The 26,190-nt window shown below is 37.3% G+C and overlaps 1 protein-coding gene and 2 non-coding genes across 3 annotated transcripts in view; all 3 read left to right on the forward strand.

Annotated features, from left to right (window-relative positions):
* Positions 1-26,190, forward strand: part of LOC124159631 (capon-like protein) — a 642,357-nt gene that overhangs the window by 363,246 nt on the left and 252,921 nt on the right. The gene's annotated exons all lie outside the window — the stretch shown is intronic.
* Trnaa-agc lies at positions 5,427-5,499 on the forward strand. The gene has a single exon. It is a non-coding gene; the product is annotated as a tRNA-Ala (tRNA).
* Trnaa-agc lies at positions 13,368-13,440 on the forward strand. The gene has a single exon. It is a non-coding gene; the product is annotated as a tRNA-Ala (tRNA).

Here is a 26,190-nt window from a genome sequence, read left to right on the forward strand (position 1 = left end):
AATATTTCAATGCTGCCGCGTGAACGGCCGGTGAAACTCGTATGATTTGTAATGAAAAAGAATTCTCCTGCACCGGGGATCGAACCACGGACCGATGGCTTTCAGGGCCTCTGCGCAGAACACTAAGCGTTACACATTCCTTCCTGATTTACACATTACTGCCGTGCGCACTTTTAGCGCTGGTTTGAGGCTCTCTTCAGGTTGTGGCTTCATTGAAGTCCTTTCTTTCTCGCTTTGCCATCTTGAATGGACCTTGAGGGCCTTACATGTAATACCAAGAGACTTGGCACAATTATCATGGATACCAGGAATCTGGATAGCATATTGGTCCGGGTAAGGTAAAGGTCCGTGGTTCGATTCTCGGACCAGGTGATTTTTCACACATCAATTGCGTAATAAAAGTTCTTAAATTACTCTAACCGAGAAGCTAAGCTGGGCGCATGGATTAGATCCTTATTTACCATGATGTATATTTCAAGCAGGAAAGTTAAACCCAAAAAATACCGAGGTGTATTTAGTTTTCAGTATATATATTTACTTATGGGAAGTTATAAATAATGCATGAGGGGGTAGACGGTTTTATGCTCAGGAGTTTAGCATCTGACCTCATTATTCGGTTTTACTGAGTTGAAATATTTATATTTGATGCAGAGGAACATTAAATGGATTCGTAAATAATAAATTTTCCGACGTGACAAATCCAATGGCGCCGCCTTCAACTAGTATTTTATTGCGGCGTGCTCCGGCGTCCACGCTGATGGTCTGTACGAAGTGAATCGGCTGCTAAATATGACAAATTGAGTTCCAAGACCCAAGAAGTACAATTCCTAGGTTAAATATCGAGTATGCATCCTATCACTGAGCATATTCAGGAAGATTTGTACTGTTTTATTCTTGACAGAGTGGTCTACGACAGAGAGTGCACTATCGTTTGGTGTCAGCGATTCAGCGGGCCCCATATTGTAATAGGATTATTTTAAAAAATCTTTCTTGTCCCACACCTCTCAGAATTTCATATTTGCTCACACTCTCAATTCATTTTATCTGCATAAACATTCGCAAGTATCAAATTTCAAATACTGCTGATTCGATGCGAAACGTTTCTGCGCTCTTCACCGTTCAAATCGTTATCTTAATTAAAAAAAAACAATGTAAATTCCCTGATGTGAATTCCGACAAATTATTTCTTTTTCTGTACAGTAATACTTGCAATTGAGTGTATATCTGCCTGTTTGAAGAATACCCTATAACCCAAGGATTTGTTGTTGTTTCTTTCTTGGGTCGACTGCGATTGTTACTCGGCTTCTAAGGTAACAGAGTTCCTACTTGAGTTTATTTTCTTAGTTTAATGTTGGGCGTCTCCTCTTCTCTCCTGCTGCTGAGTGATATTTTACGGTGGTATAGAAAGCTATGGTCTCATAAATATTTAGAAACTTTTGACGGGATAAGAAATCTACCAATGCATCTCCATGTAGACGCTGGGGAGGGGACAAGGGTAGGACAGATCTTCTTATACTTGAGATTAAAAACAATATACAACTTATATATTACTGCAGAAAAAATTCTCTCTATTTTGATCCGAAACTTATTAATATTCATTCAAATAATTAAATCTCCGTGATACACTAAATAAAACGAACGTAATGATAACCGTACTAAAAATTTAGAAAAGCTATGCTGCATAGTATCAAATTTCAAATACTGCAGATTCGATGCTAAACGTTTCTGCTCCTATCAACGTTCAAATCGTAATCTTATTGAAAAAACAAGCCCCTGGTGTAAATTATGACGAATTAATTCTTTTTCTGTACGCTACTACTTGCAATTGAGTATGGATCCGTCGGTTGGTGGAATTTCCCAAGTCCCTATGTCCCAAGGCTTCGCTGTCGTGTTTTTCTTTAGTCGGCTGTGGCTTGTTACTCGGCTTCTAAGGTAACAGAATTCGTCTTTAAGTTTATTTTCTTAACTTAATGTTGGGCGCCTCCTCTTCTCTCCTGCTGCCTGCTGAGTGATATCTTACGGTGGTGTAAAAAGCTATGGACTTATAAATATTTAGAAACTTTTGACGGGATAAGAAATCTACCAATACATCTTAATATAGACGCTTCAAATTTTCAAGCAGTTGTTCCAAGATTATCAATTAACCCTCCACTTTTTGTCAGAAGTGATGTTGATAAAACAGTAAACTATTATTTCTTATTTTCTGTGGAGAAGTTTATGCATAAGAAGGGAGGAGAATAGCAATTTACTCTGTCATTCTCTCGTATGCCCATCGTGGCTATTTCACTTCCACATTATCACGAGGAGGTAATTGCTATGGGTTTCATTTATGCATCTTATGTTAATCTCATAAAAAATTTCACTTATAGTAATGCTTATTAGCATAATAATCTTGCAAGAAAACATTTTCTTATCAATACAAAGTTACTATGTGTTCAGTTACTCATTATCTTTAAATGAAATATAGTCAATTTTGAAATGTAATCTATAACATATCGTATGCTTATAGCATCAAATTAATTATGAAGGGTTATTAGGGCAGTTAATATGGTATTACTTATTTTTTTTCTCAAAGTCTCCCTGAGGATATATGGAATTAAATTAGCAGCTAATTACAAAAGCAATTCAAGCCCTCCCATGGAAAAAAATTAGAGCGTTGAAAAGAAAGGCTTTATACCATGAAATTAATTATGCATAATTTTAAACTGTATAAAATAACTAGGGCGTATCTATGTTATTTTGTAGTTACATGAGACATAGAAAATGAGAACTTGTTAGGGAAACAGACAGGGAACTATCACGCATATTAAGATTTGAGGTATATTAAATTGGTGCAAGAATTCTATGCATAGGGCTATATTTTTACGGGATTCAAAGCATTGTGAAGTATAGAGAATAATAGTTTTCTCTTACCTGTGGATAATACTTTTCAAAATAGAAAGTTCATTTACTTGATGATTTTGAGTCTTGGTACGTGAAAGAACCGAATACTCGTAAATATTGATCGGAGTTGAAATGGATTCCTGAAAAGCCGGCTCAATTAATGACATTTTAAAAAATTCAATTTTTTATGTGAAAAATTAACGTATTCGTGAAGATTCCTATCGCACCGCTGTCAATCGATAAGGAGATGCTATTTTTGCCCACCTTTCGAAATTATGAGAATAATTAATGCTTTGAGGGCCAAATATCCGCAGTGCCAACGTGATTTTTAAAGGTACAATGGAGTCCTGCTTATCCGATGACGTTTAATCCGAACCGCTCCGAATCGATTTTTTTGCGCACTATAACAACAGATGACAAACTAATGGGTAGTAACGACTGTCGAACAAGAGAAGCAAAAATCGATTCCGATTTAAATCGAAAATGAAATCGAGCCATAATCTTCAAGTTCCGACCCACACTTAATTTTTCAAATACGATCTTGGCCATTTCGTTTGATCTCAGGAGAGTTACTACCGCCTATTAGCGGGTATAGAAAAAACTCAAGGGGGGAGGGGGCGCAAAAGATGTCTTGAACAAGCTTTACTTTTATCGTAATGAATAATAATCAAGTCACCTACGAAGTTTAAGAAAGTTTTATTTTAACTGATTATAAACATATGCAAGATGGTGCCATCTTATGATGTACAAAAGTAAAAATTGTGGTTCTGCAATGTCACGCAATGCGGCCGGCCCCGCAACAGGGGGGTGCGCGCCCCCTGTGACCCCCATATGTATCCGCAACTGCTACCGGCCTATGAAAAATTCATCCGTTCCGTGTGAAATGCTTTTTTCTTAGGCAGGTAAGGTGAGAAAGGCACGCACTCGATCATCAAGAAAGTATCTCAATCAGTTAATCTTTCTTAGAAATTTTAGTGAAGCCAAATGGTTCTAAGCGGTGAGAGGTTAATGTGCGTGCATTTGTAATGTTTCCCCTAACATGTATTCTGAGAAGATTTTTTGCTACTCCTGTATGTGTATTTTGAGCGTTTTACGAATGAATAATAAACATGTTTTCGTACTACAAACAGTTTTTTTAAAAGAGCCTTCGAATTTTCCGATTAATCGATCTTTTGATTCGATTTTTGTTGAAAAGTCGAACTTTGCATTTCGATTAAAATATTCGACTGGTCGAAAAATCGAGACTACTAATTTCCAGTGCACTTATAATAACTAAAATTAAATAATTAAATAAATTTATTATTTATTAAAATAAAAAAGCGAAAACGACATCATTTATCCAGCTATGTAGTCATTCATGCGTTAAATATGGTGATTTCAGGTGGGTAAAATTTTTAATTGTCAGAGAAAACGGATCAATATGGAGAGAGAATTTATTAGAAAAGAAAGTCTGTGGAATATAGAGCGCACATATTTTATTATTATTATTATTTCAGCTAACTTGAACGATTTTCCGTCACCATTATTTCGTATTAGCGGAACTGCGACGTAATATATATTTTCAGATTTAAAAATTTACAAAATTTCAGCAAATTGATGCATGAAAATGAACAGAACTAACAGCGTAATGTGTGAAAATCACCACTGGGAGCATGCGCAAACTGATTTTCTTTGGAATTCCAGCTAGTGCCCTCGTAGTTAACCTTCATCTCTTTTCGTCCTCAATTCATCTTCACTCTCTGCCCACGTCATCTTCTCATCCTCCTTGCCCACGTCTCAACAACCTCCAGTCTTTTGCTATACATATTATTTTTCCTTATTGTCTAAGTTTGTGCTCTGTAAAACTGTATATTCCAGGACAGACTCCCTTGAGATTATCTTCCGCAACCCTCACGTAACGATCCTCTCATCATCGATATCATTATTTAAATATCCTATCAATCCTATTCGTCAACTCCTCCTTTGCTTACAGAATTCCTACACGATGTCAGGACTGCTTTGTTCGTTTTCTTATAACACACTGTCCAAAGATATTTTCCTTAAAATATTTTGGTGCCGTAGCTCACTTCCACGGGAATAGTTCGTTTACGTCTTACCACCGTTGTAGGGTCGAGCATGGAATGGTGAATTGAACAATTAATTTGAAAAACAATCAGCTCTCCTAATGTAGTAATTCTCACTCGGAATTACAGAATAAGCACCCTCTTCATTAGCCTTTTCCACACGCTTTCTCATAACTACTCTCCCATCATGAGTGTTTAGCTCGTAATCATGCTCCTCCTTAGCTAAAGCAATTATCTTCTGATGTTCATTCTGCTGTATTCGTTTTCATATAATGCAGTACCGCTTTTGATATTAAAGAGCAATCCCCTTATGTCTTGAATGTGCCTCTTCCACAGATCAAGGTAAACTCGGGCCCAGTGTCCGCGTGGCTCCGAGCCAACTCCGATGGAGACTTGCTTTCTAATAACGTCACGAGAAAGCGATCCAGACTCACCAAGTGATCTGTATTAGGTATTCAAGAGATATCGTTCTTCTTCGAAGGGGACGTAGCTCAGATGGTAGAGCGCTCGCTTAGCATGTGAGAGGTACCGGGATCGATACCCGGCGTCTCCAATTTTTTTTCGTACTTTTTATAATTCAGTTTTTTGTAAAGTTTTGCAAGCATCGGCGGTTTTCCCTTTTACCTACGTCCTGCGTACGAATGTTGTGAATGAGGCGGTAATTTCATAAATTGGGCTTGAAATAACATGGAGGAATGAAATGAGGGAAAGCTTAAAAAGTTTCTAGATGTGTCGTGTATTGATGCCAGTATCTCTCATGTACTAAGCGAGCGCTGTACCGTCTGAACTATGCCCCATGTTGAAAATTTTACATGGAGAAAATATAAATAGCAAAGTTCATTACCTCACCCTCTTCTTAGGGAAGCAGGTTCACGTCGCAATTCGTCAGATTGAGGTAGGAATGCAATTCTAAACTGCGCAATAACGTGCCTAGTGTAAAACGGCCTTTACACCACGTAAATTTGAATGCGCCTTCGTACACATGTCATTTTGTTCAATGGCGTGCTCCGTGTAAAATGGCCTTAATATTGTTTGTTCCACAAATTTCTTAATGGTCAGATATCGGTTTCGACACTATGCACTATGCTATTCTTAAAGGTCTCAAAGGCTCAACCTTTGAAAATGACATAGTGCACAGAGTCAGAACTTGTGGAACATACAATATGTACTATATCTGTGATTATGTCTCCCATCCTCATGATATAACGATAGAGGTTCCCTCTTTAGTTTTCCTTTCCCGTCTAAGCTAACAATTGGCAATTGTTTGCTCTATATTTCAAGTGGTTTGCTCATATAAAAGATTTTCTGGTGCAGATTGCGGTGAAATCCATGCAGATAACACCTTATTTTTTTCTTTATTTGACCTAAATATTTTAATCAATTTCCGAGCTAGTTTTTTTGCTTCCCTGACATTCTTCTTTCATTGTTCTTCTTCATTTGGCCTAAGTACTTATCTCTTGTTCTTCCGCGGCGGACTTTCTTCTCTAATTTTCTACCACTGACATTTCTCACACATTCACTGTTTATTAGGTACATAGTCTTTCGACCGGGTCTCCCTCTGTCGTTTAGTGCAACGTAATCCTAGTTTTTCTCCTATTTTTGCTTCTCCTCCTCGTTTCTCACTCTATCCGTTCGTTTGATCCCAAGTGCACGCGGCCAACACCAGGTCTCGAAAGCTTCTAGTTTTTTCTGATTAGCTTTTAAGTATAAGGAAATAACCGTATTTCCCGGCCAATCAGACGCATACGAATATGAGACGCTAAGTTATTTGTCTGCGTATATTTGTAAATGAAAAATACTTGAACAAGACAAAAATGGATGAAGTAACTTATTTTAAAAATATCACTTGTAACAAATATAATTTCCCCGTACTGATGTAGTAGGGGCATTGTAATTTTTTGAAAGAATTACTGTCCCAAAAATAGTAGAACTAATGCTCTCCCTATTGAAGAACCCTTATGCTCTCTATAGGATAAAAAAGTTAATTATTGACAATTCAAAATAATAAATACAGCCACATTTTCGGCGAAGCAGCTTACGCTGGAAGAGGATGAAGTTATACTCTAGACTCATAAAGAGATGGATGACTGTAGTACACATTTGAGTGAATAAAGTACGTATTAGAGGCCGGAAAATACGACAGATGCCTCTGAATTACGGACACCTCTGACTAATGGACATAATTAAATTCCCCGGCAGAAGTATACATACGCAATTTTATAAGGATCGAACCTCTAGTACACGTGAAATTCCAACTTACCGACTCGGATACCTTGTTGGGCATAATTCTTCTCTTATAGGAACATCATCGGCATGAATTTACTGAACGATCGATTAAAACTGGTAAGTTTTTTCCTTTAACAATGGGGAACATGCACAATTTTTTAAAAGTACTATAATATGAAGGTCCCTGCCTCAAATGTACTCGCCGAAAATCTGGCGGATGAATTATGTTTTTTAGCTGAGTTATGAGTCTTTAAAAATTAATCTTCATCGGCTGCTTGAAAATACGACGTCATCGGAGCGTGACGTCACGGCACGGTATCCACTGATGACAAACTGAGGAAGTGGATAGAAAATCGGTCAATGCAGGGGCTCGAGCGCAAATTTGGCGAAAATAATTGCTATTTTTACTTCGATATCTTGAATTCAAGGCTCTACCGCTCTGCTCTCTTAGCGAAGTGAATGGTGTACCGTCCGATGACGTCAGAAGGCGTTTCAGGTTACGTGACTTCAAGCGATATTCGAGCACTTTTAATTGGCATTTAATGACGTTTGTGGAATACTAGGAGAGTTTTGGTTTATATATTTGGACTCGTGAGGAAATTGTCTATTCAGTGAGACTCACTAGCATGATGAATAAATTCCATGCATGTTCCCCATTTCGTTAATGAATAGCTCAAGGAAAGACGCGAGGGAGTATATTGAGAAACCAGTGCAACAATGAGAAGTGTTGTCGTGGAATGAGCGAGAGTGTGTCATGGAATGCATTCTTGGTAATGTAATCGAATACTTTAGAGCATCTCGTCTAGACGCCCGTAGAATCCTAGAGGCAGCAGTTGCCTTTGATTGGCATTCAGAAATCTACAGATGACACAACTCGGAGAGGGGGAATGAACATACGAGGCGCTGTTCTCTACGAGTGGTACAGGAACGTAACGGTGAATAACTTGCCTTACCACTTTTGCATGAAAAAGTGGTTGAAGTTGCAGTGGTAGCCTAAATTTTAACATAATGGACGTATTAATTTGTGTGCATGCTAAAATAAATAGTATAAATGAGATTGTCTTTGGTTCACCTCCAACTTACGGAAACCACGCAGTAACGGAACGTATGGGCGAATAATTTTCCGACCTCTGGACAACTTTCACATGAAGAAGCGCTAGAAATTTGCAGTGGTTGCCAAGAAGTCTTGCAGTATGCACTTTTTACATTGTATGCAGGGAAAAATAAATCTAAAAAAAAAGTTTTTCTTCGGATCTCCTCCAACTGACGGACAACACTCCCTTACGGACACATTTTCTAGGGGCGAATATGTCCGTAATAGGGTGGTTTACAATTTTTTTGCCTAAATCGAAACATTATTATTCCTGGAGTAGGTATTTCACGCTTTTAGATTTTTCAACGAAGATATCTATTTTTCGCGATTAAATGAAAAGTGAAAAATTTTAAGCGCGCGAAAACGCGACGGCTAAGTATGAACGCTGGGAAAAGCCCGCGTGGCGTCATTCTGGTTCCAGCTGCCGCCGTGCAATGCCCCCTTGGGGCGAGGTTATGAGCGTTGATATGATGCAGGCTGCTAGCAGGTAGCGCTTGGCTTAAATAAGGATTTTCAATACCCTATCAAACGAAGGAAACTTCCCAACCTTAGGCAATTTTAGCAGGTGATTATTAAGAGATGTTTCCCTGAGCTCTGTGTATCATGCATGCATTGGTAATCTCAGACGATGTAAAATTCCTATCTACTCTTATAGCATCTAGGTTCCTGTGGCGTTCCTGTGGAGTGAAATCGCATGGCCGCCAATCTGGCCTTTTTCAAATGAGGTTAGAATTGACCATTAACATTCGTATAAACTGGGATTTCTGTAACCAAATAATTTTTATATTATGAATACTACACTACTGGTGGGTAACGATTCGCAATCAATGCCTTTCGTTTTCTTTGATAAAGGAAACTACCCTATTATGGCGGAAAAATGACAGCTCACGCGATCATTTTCCATCGCTGAAACCATCGCTGTTACCGTCTTTCAGCGGTAACGTCAGAAGATTGTTTTATTTTTCTAAAAACCGCTTTATTTTCTCCAAATTAATATGGAAGTGAGGCATGGACAATGACAGCAGCGAAGAAAGCAAGGACAGAGCCCTTCCAATTTTTGTGCTACAGAATAATGATGAAGATCAAATGGATCGACCGAGTTAGTAATGAGGGAGTCCTAAGAAGAGTAGGAGAGAAGAGAAGCCTCATGAAAACCTTCACAAGAAAACGGAACAACCTTATAGGCCGCCAATCTGGCCTTTTTCAAATGAGGTTAGAATTGACCATTAACATTCGTATAAACTGGGATTTCTAAAACCAAATAATTTGTATATTATGAATACTACACTACTGGTGGGAAACGATTCGCAATCAATACCTTTCGTTTTCTTTGATGAGGGAAACGTGAAACTATCCTATTGAGAGGTTATTACTGTGTATAAATTCGTAGAATTTTCGTGCATCCAGCTTCCCAGCGAGATCTAATTCGTCGCGCGCTTTCCGTTTGGCGTTTGTCATGGAGGATCGAGCGTGCGTAGGGAGATCAATCACGGCCTGCGGGCAGGGCCTCGTCAAAATGAATAAATTAACGTTTCCAGGAAGTTTCCCTCTTGCGTGCGTGAGGCGCGAAAAGTTGTTTACTCCAAATCATCTCGCGGCTCGCTCCGTTGGCAGGGTCGGAAATAGATGATGGCCGTGTGGACGGCTTCGAGTGTTTCTCAGGGAAGACAGACATAACCCCTTAAAGACATCGTCGAGGTGGCTTTAAGCGTCGGAAGACGGGAAATGTCTATTACCCGTCATTTAATATCACGGTTCAAGGGGTTGTTCTCTATTGCATGAGGGATTTGACGATCGAGGCAATGACTTGAAAGTATAAGAATTGTGTACAGAGACATCAGTCAAAATAATTATAGTTGGGGCTTTCGAAGATTTTTTTATAGAGCCCTGGTTTTATATTTTGAGGAATTCATTTTCATATATATAAGTATGGTATGGTATGGTATTTGGAGGAGGCGACCGACAGCTGAGGTCATTTGCGCCATGAGGGAAGGGTGTGGAAGGAAGGGTGGAGAGAAACCCCGCGTCGGCGTTAGCCTGCTCTTAACGAAAGGCGCCAAGGCGACCACGGCTTAACGTCCCATCCGACGGACGGAGTGTTGAGCTTGAAATGTCCTCCACACAACATTCAAGCAGGGATCGGGCAGTCCCTGAAAGCTCTCTGCCACTGCCGGGATTTGAACCCGAGCCCGCCGGGTGAGAGGCCAACACTCTAGCCACCACACCAACCCGATCCCCTATATATATAAGTGTACAACTTTGTTTGATCCACTGTTATTCATTTTTAATTTGTGGATCCTGAAAGGTTTTTTTATTTCTCTGAAATAGAGTAAGACCAAATTATGCAAAACGCCTTTAGGAGTTTGGTTTTGGAATGGTGATCGCTTCTTTATCAGAGCATGTTATATAAGAAATTGCTAATAATAACATCAATTCATATTCAAGGTTTTTCTTTAATGATGATGGTAGATAAAAAATTACCTAGAGGCCTACCTACCCCTACAAATTATCATCCAGATTCAGTTTTGCGTTAGAAGACATACCTCTGACTCAAATAAGCATTTGCTTCGGGAATTTTAATCATGAGGAAATAATTTGATGGTGAAAAGATATTGTGCGGAAATAATTATCGGTCCAAGAAAATGAATACAACTTTCGGAATTTTCTCCTCAGGGCTTAAGGTTTTTATTTCATAAATTCAGCGCCAATTTTATGCCTCTAGGAGAAGTAACGTACATTTCTATTGAAGTAAACAAAACCAGTATGATGCAAATATTTTGAGACCCGAATTTATGGATTCATTCTAGCTGTCCTAGTTGCTCTGAAGTTGAGTTGGTCCCAACGGATTTAACCACTGGCCATACTTTATTATTTTAATGTTCCTATTGAGCCTTCGTCAGGAAATTTTGTACTAAAATGAATTCCAGATTGGCTACTGCATTATTATAAAAAAAAACATTTTATCGTGCAGTTTAAACCCCACTTTGCTGCTATTTTCACCCTCATTTTCATCTAGTCATAAATTGTTTTTTTTTGTCTGACAGAGGGTCGATTTATATAAATTTAATCGTAGAATCCCATTTATGCTATGTACAAGTGGATAGGAAGTAAAAGTAGAAAAATGAATGCATCCCTTTCTTTAAATATATTTTCCGAGGGTGTCTCATATAGATTTCACGCGTTCTCAAAAAAAAAAAAAAAATTAACGCTCTACTTTCTCGAAAATTTCGGCCACCTGGAGAGAACTTGGAATTATGCCTATTGCTATATTCACATTCTTGAAATGAGCCCTGAAAATTTTGAATGAAGAGTGTTAGTGTTGCGCAAGAGTAAGACCAGTCACAATGCGAGTGAAAGTTAATTTGGAGCGGATCGGGCGGCACATGGTGGTCGTGAGGGAGACACTAGGTGTCTCTATGGGCAATGGACCAAGCCTCCTTATCCTTCCTCTCCCTTAGGGCGGAGAGCGCCATCTCGCATTGCGGCGTGCGATTATTTATAGCTCCCTGCTTGTCAGTGGACCTGTTGGCAATGTCACCCCGCGTGGAACCTCAACTCACTGAGGGAGGTGAGTCACTGGGGAAGGGGTGAGTTTGAATTAAGAGCGCAAAGGGTGAATGGGAACGCAGGTTAGAGGGAGAGCGATTTTAAAGATTCGGGGTGGGGATCGATTATGTACTTACTTACTTCAACTCCATGTGTTCCACCTGTTAATGACTCATTGTCTGAGATGTGGTGCTATTTTTATCAATTGTAAGAAATAAAGTATATTTTCAGCTCATAATTATTCATCACTTTTAACATAGCCTTAAGAAATATTCCATAGCTGTTTGATTTCTTTCGCAGTAAACAGCAGCTACTGTATTACATTTACCATTATGCTTAATATATTTTCATAGAATACACCTTCATGTTTACTGCTAATCGGTGAATATCATGTGAACACACGAATTTCATAAACTTACGTTGGTAATTTTTGAATTAAATTTAGACATAAATATAAGTATCAATATTCTTTTAATTTCTGAACTGCAGCCCATCTTTTACTGCCAAATCCACATTATTTATCACTATGATTTTTCTTTTCCGGATCATTCTTGAAGGATAATATGGTCCCTTTATCGACGTAAAACCTTTCATCAAGATATGGCTTGTTTACGTAAACGCAATATATTTTAATTAAGACAGCCGCTTCAGTTCTGTTCTCCTCTGCTTAAAATTAATCCCTGTATTTTCGTTATTATGTTAAAAACGTCCTATAAAAAGTTGAATTGAATAAAAATGTTTGAAAATTGTGATAACGGGACGGATTAACTTAATAGAAAAAGAAACCTAATTATTTGGTTACAGCAAATTTGATTGCATTATTGGTTATATGTAGATGCAGTTTCCACACCGGAAAGCCGTTGACTCCATATTAGGCTCTCCAATTTTCTATAAGCTCTTACATTACCATTTTCTCATCGGCTCGTTCTTATTTACAGACGCCTCCATTATTAGATAATTACCAAATGCTATGCGCACGCGACGTGGATTGATGAGTCACTCCATGAAGTGACATATTTGTGGGGATCTTGCTAGGATTTCAGCTGACTGGAGATTAGGAGCACTATACTTAAGTTTTAAAAAATAAGTTTTAATGTAGGAAGCTCAGCTTGCACAGATTTGCAATCACCAGTCACCTCCAACTCACTATCTTACTTAATGGCGACTCCCCAAACAATCCCATAAACAAAAGAAACTCCGTTACGAGCCAACAGTAACCATCAATAAACCCTTGTCCTACTTTGAACTTCCCTTTTATTTTACATTAATCTGCTGTGCTCAACACTACAAATCTCTTCCTGATAACCTTAATGCTGTTTCAGTGTTTCCCTAATGCATTACCGTAAGATATTTTCTTCATATAATTAATAAAATACCCCGTTATCTCTCATGGAGTAAATTTTTCCGTTAAGCTGTTCACACGCGAGCCACTTGTCTGCATATCTCTGAGCCGACCACCAAGGAGACTTTGCTTTCTAATTACGTCACGAGAGAGTGATCCAGATCCAGCTATGTGATCTGTATCACATATTGAGGTGAGAGTGTTTGAAACAGCAGGGGACGTAGCTCAGATGGTAGAGCGCTCGCTTAGCATGTGAGAGGTACCGGGATCGATACCCGGCGTCTCCAGTTTTTTATGCTGCCTCTAATTTATTTATTAGTCGAGGTTGAAGTTTGCTTTTTCTGCTCCGTAAATTCTTCGTAAGCACATAAAACTCTTACTTTGCTGAGTGGATGAATCAGTTTTCTGATGCTTGTATCAAAATCTGGTCATATCCTCCAAGGGAAATTTTCCCAAATCGTATCTCAATACTTATGTAATAGAATCCATATTTTTTTCTTTTTACATTAATTGTCAAAGTTTAGAAGAAATTGCTTATCGGTGAATACCGAAAAGCGGCCCTCGGACCCCGAAAATAAGGCATAGACCCTAAATTGAGCTTCCGTTCCGAACAAATAGGGGAGGGGTGTAAGGTAAATCACTCCATCGGCTGGTAGTGATAGCATACTAGGAGTCTAGGAATATAGTCGTCCGTATAGCCCTTTCTGAAAGTGAGTGCCAAGAATTATTTTTATGCTACCTGGTGAGGTCCTACAAGATTGTAAGTGTATTCCTACACAGAGTGACAGCACATTCAAAAGCGATGCACTATGCCTGGCTATATCGTCACTCATCTCGCACCGATTTGAGTGTTTCAAAGTGAAGTTAGAAAGGAGCAACTGCTTTTTTAAAATTAAACTTATTCAATGCATAATTTTTTTGTCAATTAACTTTTCAAAATTGATTGGGGGCGAAATTAATAAATGCCAAAAGTTAAATGCAAAGACTTATAGGAAAAAGTGCCCCTCCGGCTTTAACTGCATCTTGCTTCACAAAAACAGCTGTAACTCGTTTTTAAATCCTCCCAACTACCTAGGATTCCCAGGTGGAAAGATTTCGAGGACATCAAAGCTCAGATTGTGAGCATTAGTATTCGCGAAAATATCAATTTTTTATTCCGAGCTCAAATTCGTTATTAGCGCCCTCAAAAACCAATAGGTGCATAATCTGCTTTGGTTTCCATAGACTACTGTGCCGTAATTTACAGTTTTCTGGACCATTCTCCGCCTCCTTTTTGTGAGTTTTACAACTTAATAATATTCAGATTTCGGTGTCGCCGTTTGTTTTCGGCATGCAAATGAGATGAATAAATATGACTCTATGAAGTACCTTTATAGAAATGAAATAATTTTTTTTAAATCGCGAAACATTACTTAATTTTTAAGAGACGCGCTCTTACAACTAACATTTAAAACTTAGATGATACGATCTAATATCTAATCCTCGATTTGTTTTGAAGTCCTTAGAAAATGGTGAAAATCCATGTTTAGCAAACTCGCTGTTTTGAAAATCATCATCATAATGATTGACTCCTTGGAATAAACTTGTAAAATTATCATTTGCATTTCCGAAGCTAAGCTTACTGCTGGAACTTCCACGGCATGTTGGATTTCTTTTTTTAGCCTATCGTGTTGATAAAGATAAATACGGTCACTGCCTTCTTGTTGGTACGGAAAAACAAATTCCATCGGTTTATCCACTTTAAACGTGATGCAATTAGCATCACAATGATTGCGGGTGACGCGTTTTAATCAGTAGAGGGATTTATGCGCGCTTGCTAATTAATTTAATGTGGTCACCATGGTACCCGATTGCTTCAGAGAGTTGGATAATTAGATCATCAAGAACGTGATTAAATTTCAAATGGATTGGGAATAATCTTTTTGAAAATTATTCCGTTGAACCTTTTTCAACTAAGGTTTGTTTAGAACGGTTAAATCCCGTATGGATTTTGTATGATCTTTGTGGTACATAAATGTTTTCCCCAGGTTTTATTTTAGTTTTCGTGACAATGCTCGAGGAATCGTTGTTTTCACTTAAACCGCGGTGTTGTTAAGTGTTTTGTGGGATGTAATGCTCTCGATGGCAGTGGGATCAAAATTTCACCCGTCAAATCGAATATTTAGGTATATATATAATCGAATATAAAGGACAGGTTATCACGCTCATTGCAATGGTTATTTTAAAATATTAGCATGCGTGATGAAACGCAAAAACTTTCATCAATGAATGAAATCATTCCGAACTTTCGAATCAACTGATTCATTTCGTCCTTTGCCATCATAATCATGGTGGATAAAGTCATTGATATTAATTTCTCGCTATGAGTTATCCAGCCCCAAATTAATTCACCCTCTCATTATAACTAGCAGAGGAATTGTTTTAAACATTTATCAAAGTTTATTTATTTATTTTACACAACAGTGGCCTTTAAAATGGGTTGTATTAAAATAATTAATTATGCATGTATTATTTTTATATAAAAAATAATCTCAAATATAACAATTCTGATAAAAAAATGCAATGTATAGAGGAAGGCCGTGTCGTAATGAAAGTATTTGCAATTGGCTGTTGACACTGGTGCGGGAGGCAAAGGTATGAAGAGAAGGAGTATTTGAGAGGGAATTGAAAAGAAAAAGTAAACGAGATCTTTGCGAAATTGATAAAAAAATTGATTATTATGTTTAAAAATTTCTAAAGTTTAAAAGAAAACAAAGTGGTGAAACCCCAATACTGTCGTAATAGAAGGTTGCTAATTAAAATCGTTGACGAGACTAATTAAATTCCTATGTAAAAATTACCATCTCCGTTGATTTTTGTCTCAGTCGGTGAATGATTTCAGACATAATTAACTTGATATAGGTTCACTTGTTTATTGTTTGGTGGTGTGGAATCGGGGATCTCTAATAATATCTTGGGAAATAAATATCAGTGAAATTGTTGGGATGACGTTTTGCTCGGCTCATTAATTTTTTTCTTTCAACTCAACACATTTTTCATAAATTACAGACAACATCGTTTGAAAATTAGATTACTTGAGGGAAACCAAAATCTGAGAATCGGAAAACTACATTTCAATATCTACCATTAATATTTGATTTATTTTAACATTATCTACTTTGACTGCTCTCCAAATGCCTCGTGGGGCTGAATGGTACTCTATTTTGAACACCGTCATCGCTGATTTGCTGCCATTTATGTCTTCAAATTTCAGTAAAGATCGATTACAATTTTTACTTACTTTTCCAAAGTATCTCGTGCGGAGGTAATTGAGCATATTGCCTCAAAACGCCGGATTCGTCCTTGAAAACTTTGTGTAGATCATTCCCTAAGTTCAAGCAGTGCCACTATATTTCACTGGCTCTTTAATTGGAAAAGAGGAACTTGGCTAAATTAATCCTTCACTTAATCCGGTTCAGTGTGCTCTTAGGTGAAATAAGAGAGGCGGGTGAAGTACGAGGAGTTCGCCATCATATATGGCGCCGCATTCGCTCCGTTTGCCGCACGAATTTTTCATAACGATCCTTAAATTTTTTCTTAAAATTATTTTAAAATTAAAAAAAAATTTAAATTCAAGCTCCTAAATATTTTGTGCTAAATGAGGGATAGCGTCGCGTCGTGTTTATTATTGGTGTTTATCAAAGCCAGTCAAGTTAAAATACGTTTATTTCCATTGCTGCATGTTTACATGAATATTTACATAGTCAGGTAGTCATGCTATTACAGTTTTTGGGGCTTGCAAAAAATTGGGGATCGTTAAAATGGATGCTATCTACACATCGGCGGAGGAGGGGGATTAGTTTTACTCTTGAATATATCCCTCTCTTATTTTCGAAACTCTAGTTGAATATGATTCTAATAATATATCGTTCCAAAGAAAGGAATTGTTTTTTATAGTACACGAACAATGAAAATAATTGTTTCGATAATTTTTTCTTAGGCAGTTACATATAAAAATATCCATAATTACATTTATACGAATGTTTCTCAAGTTCATATTTCGATTCAGCATGATATTAAAATACATTATTTACCTTTTCCTTCCCTTACTTTACAAATTCTCGGCGAAGCTGTTTTTACCACGCTTCGCTATAATTGCCATGCCTGCTACATTCACTGGCGTTGGTGTTGCTCGATGCTCCTCCCTTCATGCAATATGGGGACGCGTTCGCTTCAAAGGAATCGGCAATCGCGAGTCGAGAGAGCGGCAGGGATTGAATGCCTACCCGGGAGGAGGTGGGTCTAACCGAGAGATAAGGGCCTTCCTCGAGGGGTGAGGGATGGCGGAATTAGGAGTGGAGGTGGGCGAAATTGGGAACTCGCATTACCCTCTGCTAATGGGGAAAATTCGCGTGACTGTGCCGTGGAACCAACTCACTTGAAATCACATCCAAGTTAATTCGCCCATTTTCACGTCTGCTTAGCACATCCGATGGCTTTCCAATCACACCGGCGCCGCCGAGACTCGAAATTATCGATTAATTAGACTTTGCTCCCATACAGGGGGATGAATTTCGAGAGTTAGAAATGCTTCACCTCCTTCTTTCACAGATCCAATAATTTTTTCTACTTGTCCATAGTTCTTTCAATACCTATTACGTACGATATGTTTCAATACCAACGCCTTACCGTCATTAATGATTGATTACAGTAAGGCATTCGTCCTAGTTATGAATCGAGGTCTGTTAAAGTACAGAAATTTCTCGTTCTTTCCGCAATAGCTTTTGTCATCAGGCAGTCTAACGCCGTCGATTATATTAATATAATAATATAACCATATAATAACAATTATATAAATATATAAATACAATATAAATTATATTAATGATAATAATTTTAAAAAAATATAATAACAATCAACATAAAAATATCGTTTTAAGTGTGTTGAAAGTTATTAGTCATATTAGACATTGCAATATTGATAACTTCTGCAATACCTTGCCTCAAATCATGCAACTTGTTGAAAGTTGTTTAGTATGTACCAGAATCAACGAGTGATTTCGATTGACCTTCAATTGAGAGTTAAGTTAATACCTGAAAGATGCATATTTTGTCAAATTTAGCGTAAATGGCAGAGCTAGGATATCCATTTGGAGAAAAAATACGAAAGTGTAAATAGTTGTATCATGACGAATCGAATTATGACCTTGACAAACATTTGCATCTAAGAATATTGAGTCATACGTATCACCTAAAAAAGTTTGATAAAACAATTACATGTTTGTTTGCATACTTTAAAACAATCATTTTTCTTGAAGAATTGATTTAAAATTAGTGGAATTATATTTTAATTAGCTTAAAATATTTTAATTAGAAATAATAGACTCATCATAGCATATTACAAATTTTATTAGCCATCAATGAATTCAAAGCAGTAATGAAACTTTTTGTTTGCTGCTACGTCATTCGTGGAGAAATTTATGGTGGTGACTTCTAATAATTTGCATAGAGCCATAAGTACTTCATCATTATCTGACAATAACTTACAGTCGTGGCTTATGGTTTGAGGTCGCAACGCCTCAAAATAGTCGCTGAAATATTCATGACGGCGAGTGATCTTACCGAGGGAATGCAAGGCGTGCAGATTCGTACGTTTCAATTAACGCTCTCTACGGTCGACGAGATGAGGAAACTTGTTCGCTATCTCAAAAGTCTATCCCCGACCTCGTGTGCAGCTTCACGAAGTTCATAGTCATAATCCCTCTTCATAAATGATTAGAAAGAAGATGGAAAATTTTAGGACTGAGGATGTACTCATTTGTGCAGGCGTGATCGTAGAACATGATATTAATAATATTATAGAACCAATTTAAGAAATTTAATAGATAATTGGCGAGGAAAAAATCACTTTCAAATTTTCATGTCCTTATTATCCGTTTTATCTTAATTAGTAAGATTTGAAATTTAAAACTTAATTTTAGAATGCTGCAACTTAATACATTGCTTAGTGCCTTGGAGGAAAAGCTTGAATCAAATGCATTCATTCTAGGTAGAGGTTCGTTTAAAGCGCTTGTTAACTATTCTCTCAATAATTAGTGTCTCTTGTTAACATGAATACTTTTAGGCTCTCATGCATTCAAAGTTAGTCTCTCCTTAAAATTTGCCAAGATGATTTGACAAACGCTTTCCAAGTTATTTCATTGCTCACGGTAAAAACTAAAACCAAAAAACTTTTAGGTAGGTAATGAACGCCAGCTGCATATCAAAATCGAAGGATATGAAGGCATTTAGTTTACAATATTTGGATTCAATTAAGGGTCCTTAGTCCCTGCAATTTATTTCATATTGTTTTAATTTCCTTCCAAGTGATTTAATAAATATTTAATTAATATTTACCTAATATTTTTCATAGTCACAACATGACAGCTTTTGAATCACCCCGTACCAAACTATGGTAAATAAATGGTCCATATCAGTAACCATTTACCAAGATCTTGCTAAAAAAAGATCCGGTTATGTAAATAACTATGTATTTCATTTCGATTCTTCTTCATCAGATTCATCCAAGATTGAATGGGGTACAAATGAAGTGATAATGTTAGAATTCGCTCTCAAAATGAGTTTTAGCATCTTACGAGTTTTTGAATAGTGAATGAATACCATTTCATTAGGCAAAACAATTAATTCAGCATTTACCACATTCACTCAATTTTTAGAAAAAATATCGTGGAAATAACTTTATATTAAGTAGCTACTAAATTTTTAATTACAATTATGTAAGGATGAGTATTTAAACCATAGAAAATATTTTTTCCCCAAAGTAGAATAAAATGAGCTGCAGTGCAAATAATTCGGATCCTATTTGAGCTAACCCCGGCCAAGTGGTAGAGATATTCCTAAATGTGTCCTTTCGAATATTACTTATATTCATACAGCAAGTAATTGGTCTGTTTTTTGTGAAAACTCGGTAGTAGATCTTGATAACCCCCTCGGCAATTGTAGTTGAAATTATTCATTTCGATTCCATGGCGTTTTGCCTCTACGGTAATTCACTGAAATTAGAAATGAGTTGCACGAGAAGATCAGCGATAAGGTATCGCATTCAACGCTCGAGCCAGCGGCAAAGTTCCCAATGTCAAAACTTCGAGGCGAATTTTGAGCAAATTCATATCCAAGGAGCGATTTATCAAGACGTGCTTCAATTACCACTGGAGTCATTGGCGCACGCTCTCCAGCTCTAGGGAATGCAAATTTTGGTTGGCGACGCCATCCTCATGCGTATCAAATGCTTATCTGCCATCTCTTTGCGTGAGAATGAGTTTTCATCACGCTTTGCTCCTTTCTACTGTTTCCTTTTTAATTCGTTATCCCGATATTATGGAGAATGATACGGAGGAGGAGAGAAGATACGATAAGGAACTCTCAAACATCAATAGTAATTGTAAATAAAATCGGATACTTGTTCAAAAATATATTATCAAAGCCCTGATTGTTTCGTTTTTTAATATTTTTTATTTTCTTTGAACAAATACTTAATTTCCAATTTTTGGCCCAATATTTTCTTCATGTTTTATGCATTTTTTTTGGGATATTTTGTTAATAAGTGAGTCTCGAAGTCCTAATGTGAGGTTAAGGTCTCAAAGGTTGTCTAACTCCGAGTATTTGTCTATGTTTATTTGATGTATTTAAAATCTACTTAAATGTATTATGAGGAATTAAAATTATCATTATTATTATTATCTGAGGAATAAATTATTATTATAATCTGTATCTACCTTTTCCTAAATCCTTTGTTCCAATTACATCTCATATGTACCGTTTAATTTTTCAAAATGTGCGAAAAAAATACTTTGTTCAGCTTCAAATAGATTGCCCGTCAGATAATTTAAGTTCATTTCAAGATACACAGAGCAATCACATGCACACATGTGCTCAACGGTGCACATCAGTGGGACAAGATATTTCTTGGAAGGGATAAGGAGGAAATATATATGAAGAGTTTTTGAGTAACTTTGGAGCCAGGGAATACTGAATACTTTCGTGTTTTTCTGGCAAGTACTGATGGAACAGGAAGTTACGAGTAACGGTATACTGATTCTACTCCATCGAATTATGCGAATCATGGAATGGAAACCCCGAGGGGTAATTATCTATCATTCTATGTATTTGATAGGTTACATTAATGAAACATCCAGGTTACAAAAAGAAACGCTTTTGATTTCTTAACCTACTTGCTTCCATTTAAACCCAGTCTATGCAGACATGAATCCACCTATCCATGCATGGGCAAACCATGTGAATCCAGCATTAAAATCAGCCTTCAAAGCGATTTATTCTTCAGAGGAGAAAACAGCATCTATTTGCCTCTGAGTCACGCGACCGGCTTTCTGGACTCCCTTGTCTTCCTCAAACCATTCCTGAGATGACTGCCCTCTGCGGCATTCCGTGACAGAGACGGACCTCTCAGTGAGATTTCCCTGGCGTCCAATATATGATCTTCCGTTCTTTTATGTCCCTCTAAAATTGGGTGCGTTGGTGGTACTCTGTGCAATAAATTGCACTCCATCATAAGCCTTTGTAGGGCTTCACTCCCTTCTTGTGTTTATCGTAATAAGTACCTTAAACAGGTGTTATATTTAGCATAAAATTCATTTCTTCTCTAATCCTTATTTATTTGAAATATTCAAGCTATTAATGTAGGTTTGGAAGCATGAATAATTTTGCTCCTTAAGTCTGAATCACGCGATCATATTTTTACGTCATTTCCTAGCGATAACTCTAGCGATCGCTCAAATAGGGTGGTTTCCTTTTATTTTTTTATTGAATAAATCGAAAGATTACTACTCCTGGAGTACGCATTTTACGCCTTTAGATTTTTAAATTACGATATCTATTTTTCGCGATTAAATCAAGAGTTTTAAGCGCGCGAAAACGCGACGGGTAAGTATGAATGCCGGGAAAATTCCCGTGTGACGTCGCTCTGGCTCCCGCTGCCGCAAGTGAGGTGACCTTGGGGCGAGGCTCTGAGCATTGATACGATGCAGGATGCTAGCAGGTAGCTGAGTTCCCTGCTAGCAGGTAGCGCTTGGCTTAAATAAGGATTATTAATTACGTATTAAACGAAGGAAACTTTCCGACCATATGCAATTTTAATAGGTGATTATTAAGAGATGTTTCCCCGACCCCTGTGCCTCATGCATGCATTGGTAATCTCAGACGATGTAAAACTCCTATCTACTCGTATAGAAACTACGTCCCTGTGAAGTCACGTGGAGTGGCATCGCATGGGCGCCAAACTGGCCTTTTTCAAATGCGGTTAAAATTGACCATTGCCAATTCTCTAAACTGGGATTTCTAAAACCAAATAGTTTCTACATTATGAATACGCTAATGGTGGATAGCGAATCACAATCACTGCCTTTCGTTTTCTTTGATGAAGGAAACTACCTTATTATGGCGGAAAAATGACAGCTCACGCGATCATTTTCCGTCGCTGAAACCATCGCTGTTACCGTCTTTCAGCGGTAACGTCAGAAGATTGTTTTATTTTTCTAAAAACCGCTTTATTTTCTCCAAATTAATATGGAAGTGAGGCATGGACAATGAGAGCAGCGAAGAAAGCGAGGACAGAGCCCTTCCAAATTTTGTGCGACAGAAGAATGATGAGGATCAAATGGATCGACCGAGTAAGTAATAAAGAAGTCCTGTGAAGAGTAGGAGAGAAGAGAATCCTCATGAAAACCTTCACAAGAAAACGGAAAACCTTATAGGCCACATCTTGAGACATGATGGCCTGATGAAGACAATCGTCGAGGGACAAGTGGAAGGCAAGAACAGAAAAGGAAGACCTCGACAAAATGTATGGAACAGGCAAAGAAATATGTGAAAGAGATGAAATACGTAGGAGTGAAAAAATTAGCTGATGGGAGAATTGAGTGGAGAGCTGCGTCAAAACAATCTTAGCATAATCAGTGGCGTAGCCGCGGGGAGGGGAGGGGTTCCGGGGGGTCCGGACTCCCCCCCCCTGAAATATAATGAAACAATTATTTATCCCCATAAAGGATAACATAATAATGAAAAATCATGAATTTGCAAAATATTTATAAAAATGATGTTTTTTGATTATGATAAGCGTTAAAACTATTTTAAAACCCTCTACTGAGATCCCTGTTTTTAAAAAATTCCCCCTCCCCCCCTGGTTTTAGACCCTCCCCCGAACGATATTCCTGGCTACGCCACTGTTAGTATTACTGATCAGTGATGATAATGATTATAGTTTTCGTTTTTTATCTCATTCCTTCATGCAGCTTCTCCTTTCCTCAACAATAACTCTGTTCTTATATCAACAATTCCCTAGTAACGTTAAATAAAAATATTCATTGAACATCAACGTAACAATTTAAATATCAAGCGTTAAACAGCCAATCAGAATGCACACCCGATAGCAGCGATTGTAACGCCACGCACGGCTTTCAGTTGAACGACAGTTGTAAGTACGGAAAGTGACGGAAAAAGCGATGGGAAAAGGGGCGGTGGCAATGACCGTGTGATTCCGAAAAATGATGGGTCGAATGATTAATTATTCTTTTGGTCCCTGAAAACCTATCGCTGGAGCTATCATTCTGAGGTACGAGAAAAAGATCATGTGTCTCAGGCTTTCACTTGTTAGCTCTTCCCTAATTGAACTTCTTTCACCAGTGTTAGACGAGGCTTATTCCAATGCAGTCCATCTACAAATGCAATTCTCTGACTCTCTCTTCTCCATTAAATTAACCTGCTCTAATTGTCATTAATCTTTAAGGCACATTCCTCGCAAAGGTTACCTAACGCAACAACTAGTGCCTGCAAATCTCATTCCGACGCGCGAAACCATGTCTAATAACTCAAGATGTTCAACGATAAAACATTATATGAGAATCAAATGTAAAAAGTAACTTTGTGAGCAGTTACACTCGTAGGAGCAAAGTAAGTTTTACACTTGGGGTAAAATTTGCCGCAGATAAATCATTCGGCCTATCTGAGAACGCCTATCTCACTACTTAAACAGGTGAAGTAATGGTACGGTTTCTCGATACGCTTTACACATCTTGGCATCTATTTAATGTTATTAATTCGGTGGTTTGTCTCTCGCATTCAAGATTATTTTGAAAAGAAATCATGCAAAATTATGCTTCAATTCCAAGAATTGTTAAATTTTGTACATTGTTTTTTAAAATTTATGATGAGCTCTCTAATACGCAATTTAATAATTTTAACCTACATATCTCTTGTTAAGCATGAAATGCAAATTTGATGTTAGCATTGATCAGTAACTTCATGTAACATTAGAAGTGCCGAAATGCTCTTCCCTTAACTGTTTTGGAAGTGAAATATTACTCTGCATTTTCTGTTATTACAAGTTATTACTAATCAAAAGTGAAAAAAAGGTGTAATCAGCCATTTCGGTCCCATTTGGAGAGGTGCAGGTACTTTATGGATTCAAAGAACTTTGCTCTAAAGATCTATTTAAACTACTATAATCGCAATATTATCAAAAAGATACTTCGAGTGATATTGAATGGATTTTTTAAGCCTTAAAGCATGGAATTCCGCTATTCCGGTGTTTTATCTGAGTTAAATGACCGGTGTTTCGACCGCACCTTAAACGTTTCCCGAAACCAAACCGCCGTGTTCCAAATTTATTTTCTCTCGCCTCCCTTCTAAAGCTCCCATCTTCAAGGAATCGAGTCCTGAGTAAACATATCGCTTTCGGGAAGGAGAGGCCGCCTCACCTCTTAGCTGAGGAAGTGCCCATTTAGTACCTTCGGGGACAGAGTTATGGGAGTGTGCGTGTTTTTTAGGGCAGCAGTGAAAGATTAAGACGTTCCCGGTGTGCGTAAAGCAGACTACTCCGTTGGGAATATTTTTCGATTGGGAACTTTCCAATGCAAAGTGATAGCCCTGCAGTATAAGTTAACATTCTCATCGTTAGATTTTTTCTATGATTGTTTTTACAACATGTGCTTTCTTCGGCAGAGTATTATTTTTTTAAATATATTAAGCTATGTTACGAATCAGGATTGCGAACAAACTTTCACTTCACGGATAAAATAATTTCTTATTTCAAGAAGGAAATTTTCTTTATACCGGCCCAAAATCTGATCCAGTGGTTATTAAATATTTTAGAGGATTTTCTCGCATAACTAAGACGGAATTAATTCCACGAGTACCATATGGTACCATGTACTTACTCTATGGTAGTACTCACGACCTGAAACTTATAAAATTTAAGGATATATTGTTTATGTTAGAGTATTATACATTTCTCCCTGCAAGTTAGACTTAATTTTAGTATATATAGAGCACTGTCATATGCTGAATATTCTTAATCAAGAAAATATGTTATAATTATATTATTATATTATTATATGTTAATATGGTTATAATATTGCTGGTTCCCCTCTTAATTGAAGTAAATATTCTGATCAAATATTGAAGAGGGAAGTTAAAAAAATGAGCGTCTCTCGAGTTTGCTTATCATTCTTAGACCTATACTCCGAGGCGTTAATAAAAATTTTTTAAAAATTGAGGTTAAGAAAAAGAACAAGAAATCGATTAAGTTTTGAACCGATATTCCAAAAGACCACTGTCGGCGTCAAAATGATGTGCCGCTGTACTTTGCAAATTTATATCTGGGCTTAAGTGCAGGCTATAATGATGAATATACGTCATTTTAAAGAAACTCTTATTCTAAATTCTGATTTAATTTTTGTTCTATGAAAAATTCAAAAATATAGACACGCCAGAGTAATAAATAACTTCGCGCACCGTAAAATTAGCCGTTTTGTTAACTTCATGACCTTTGTAACTCATCTTAGGGAAAGCTACTAGGTCTACAGAATTCATCATCCACAATAAGTTGCAAACATTAATGTAGATCAATATGATGGCTTTTTCGTATTTTTAGAAAGCATATTTTGTTGTTCATTAACGAAAATTTTTAAACATTACTTAGTCTTTAAGTTTACCACGAAGGAAAAAATAAGTAGATAATTGAAATACCACCTTTATATTTTCTG

The sequence above is a fragment of the Ischnura elegans genome, chromosome 5 (genome assembly GCF_921293095.1).
Source record: "Ischnura elegans chromosome 5, ioIscEleg1.1, whole genome shotgun sequence".
Classification (NCBI taxonomy): Eukaryota; Metazoa; Arthropoda; class Insecta; order Odonata; family Coenagrionidae; genus Ischnura; species Ischnura elegans.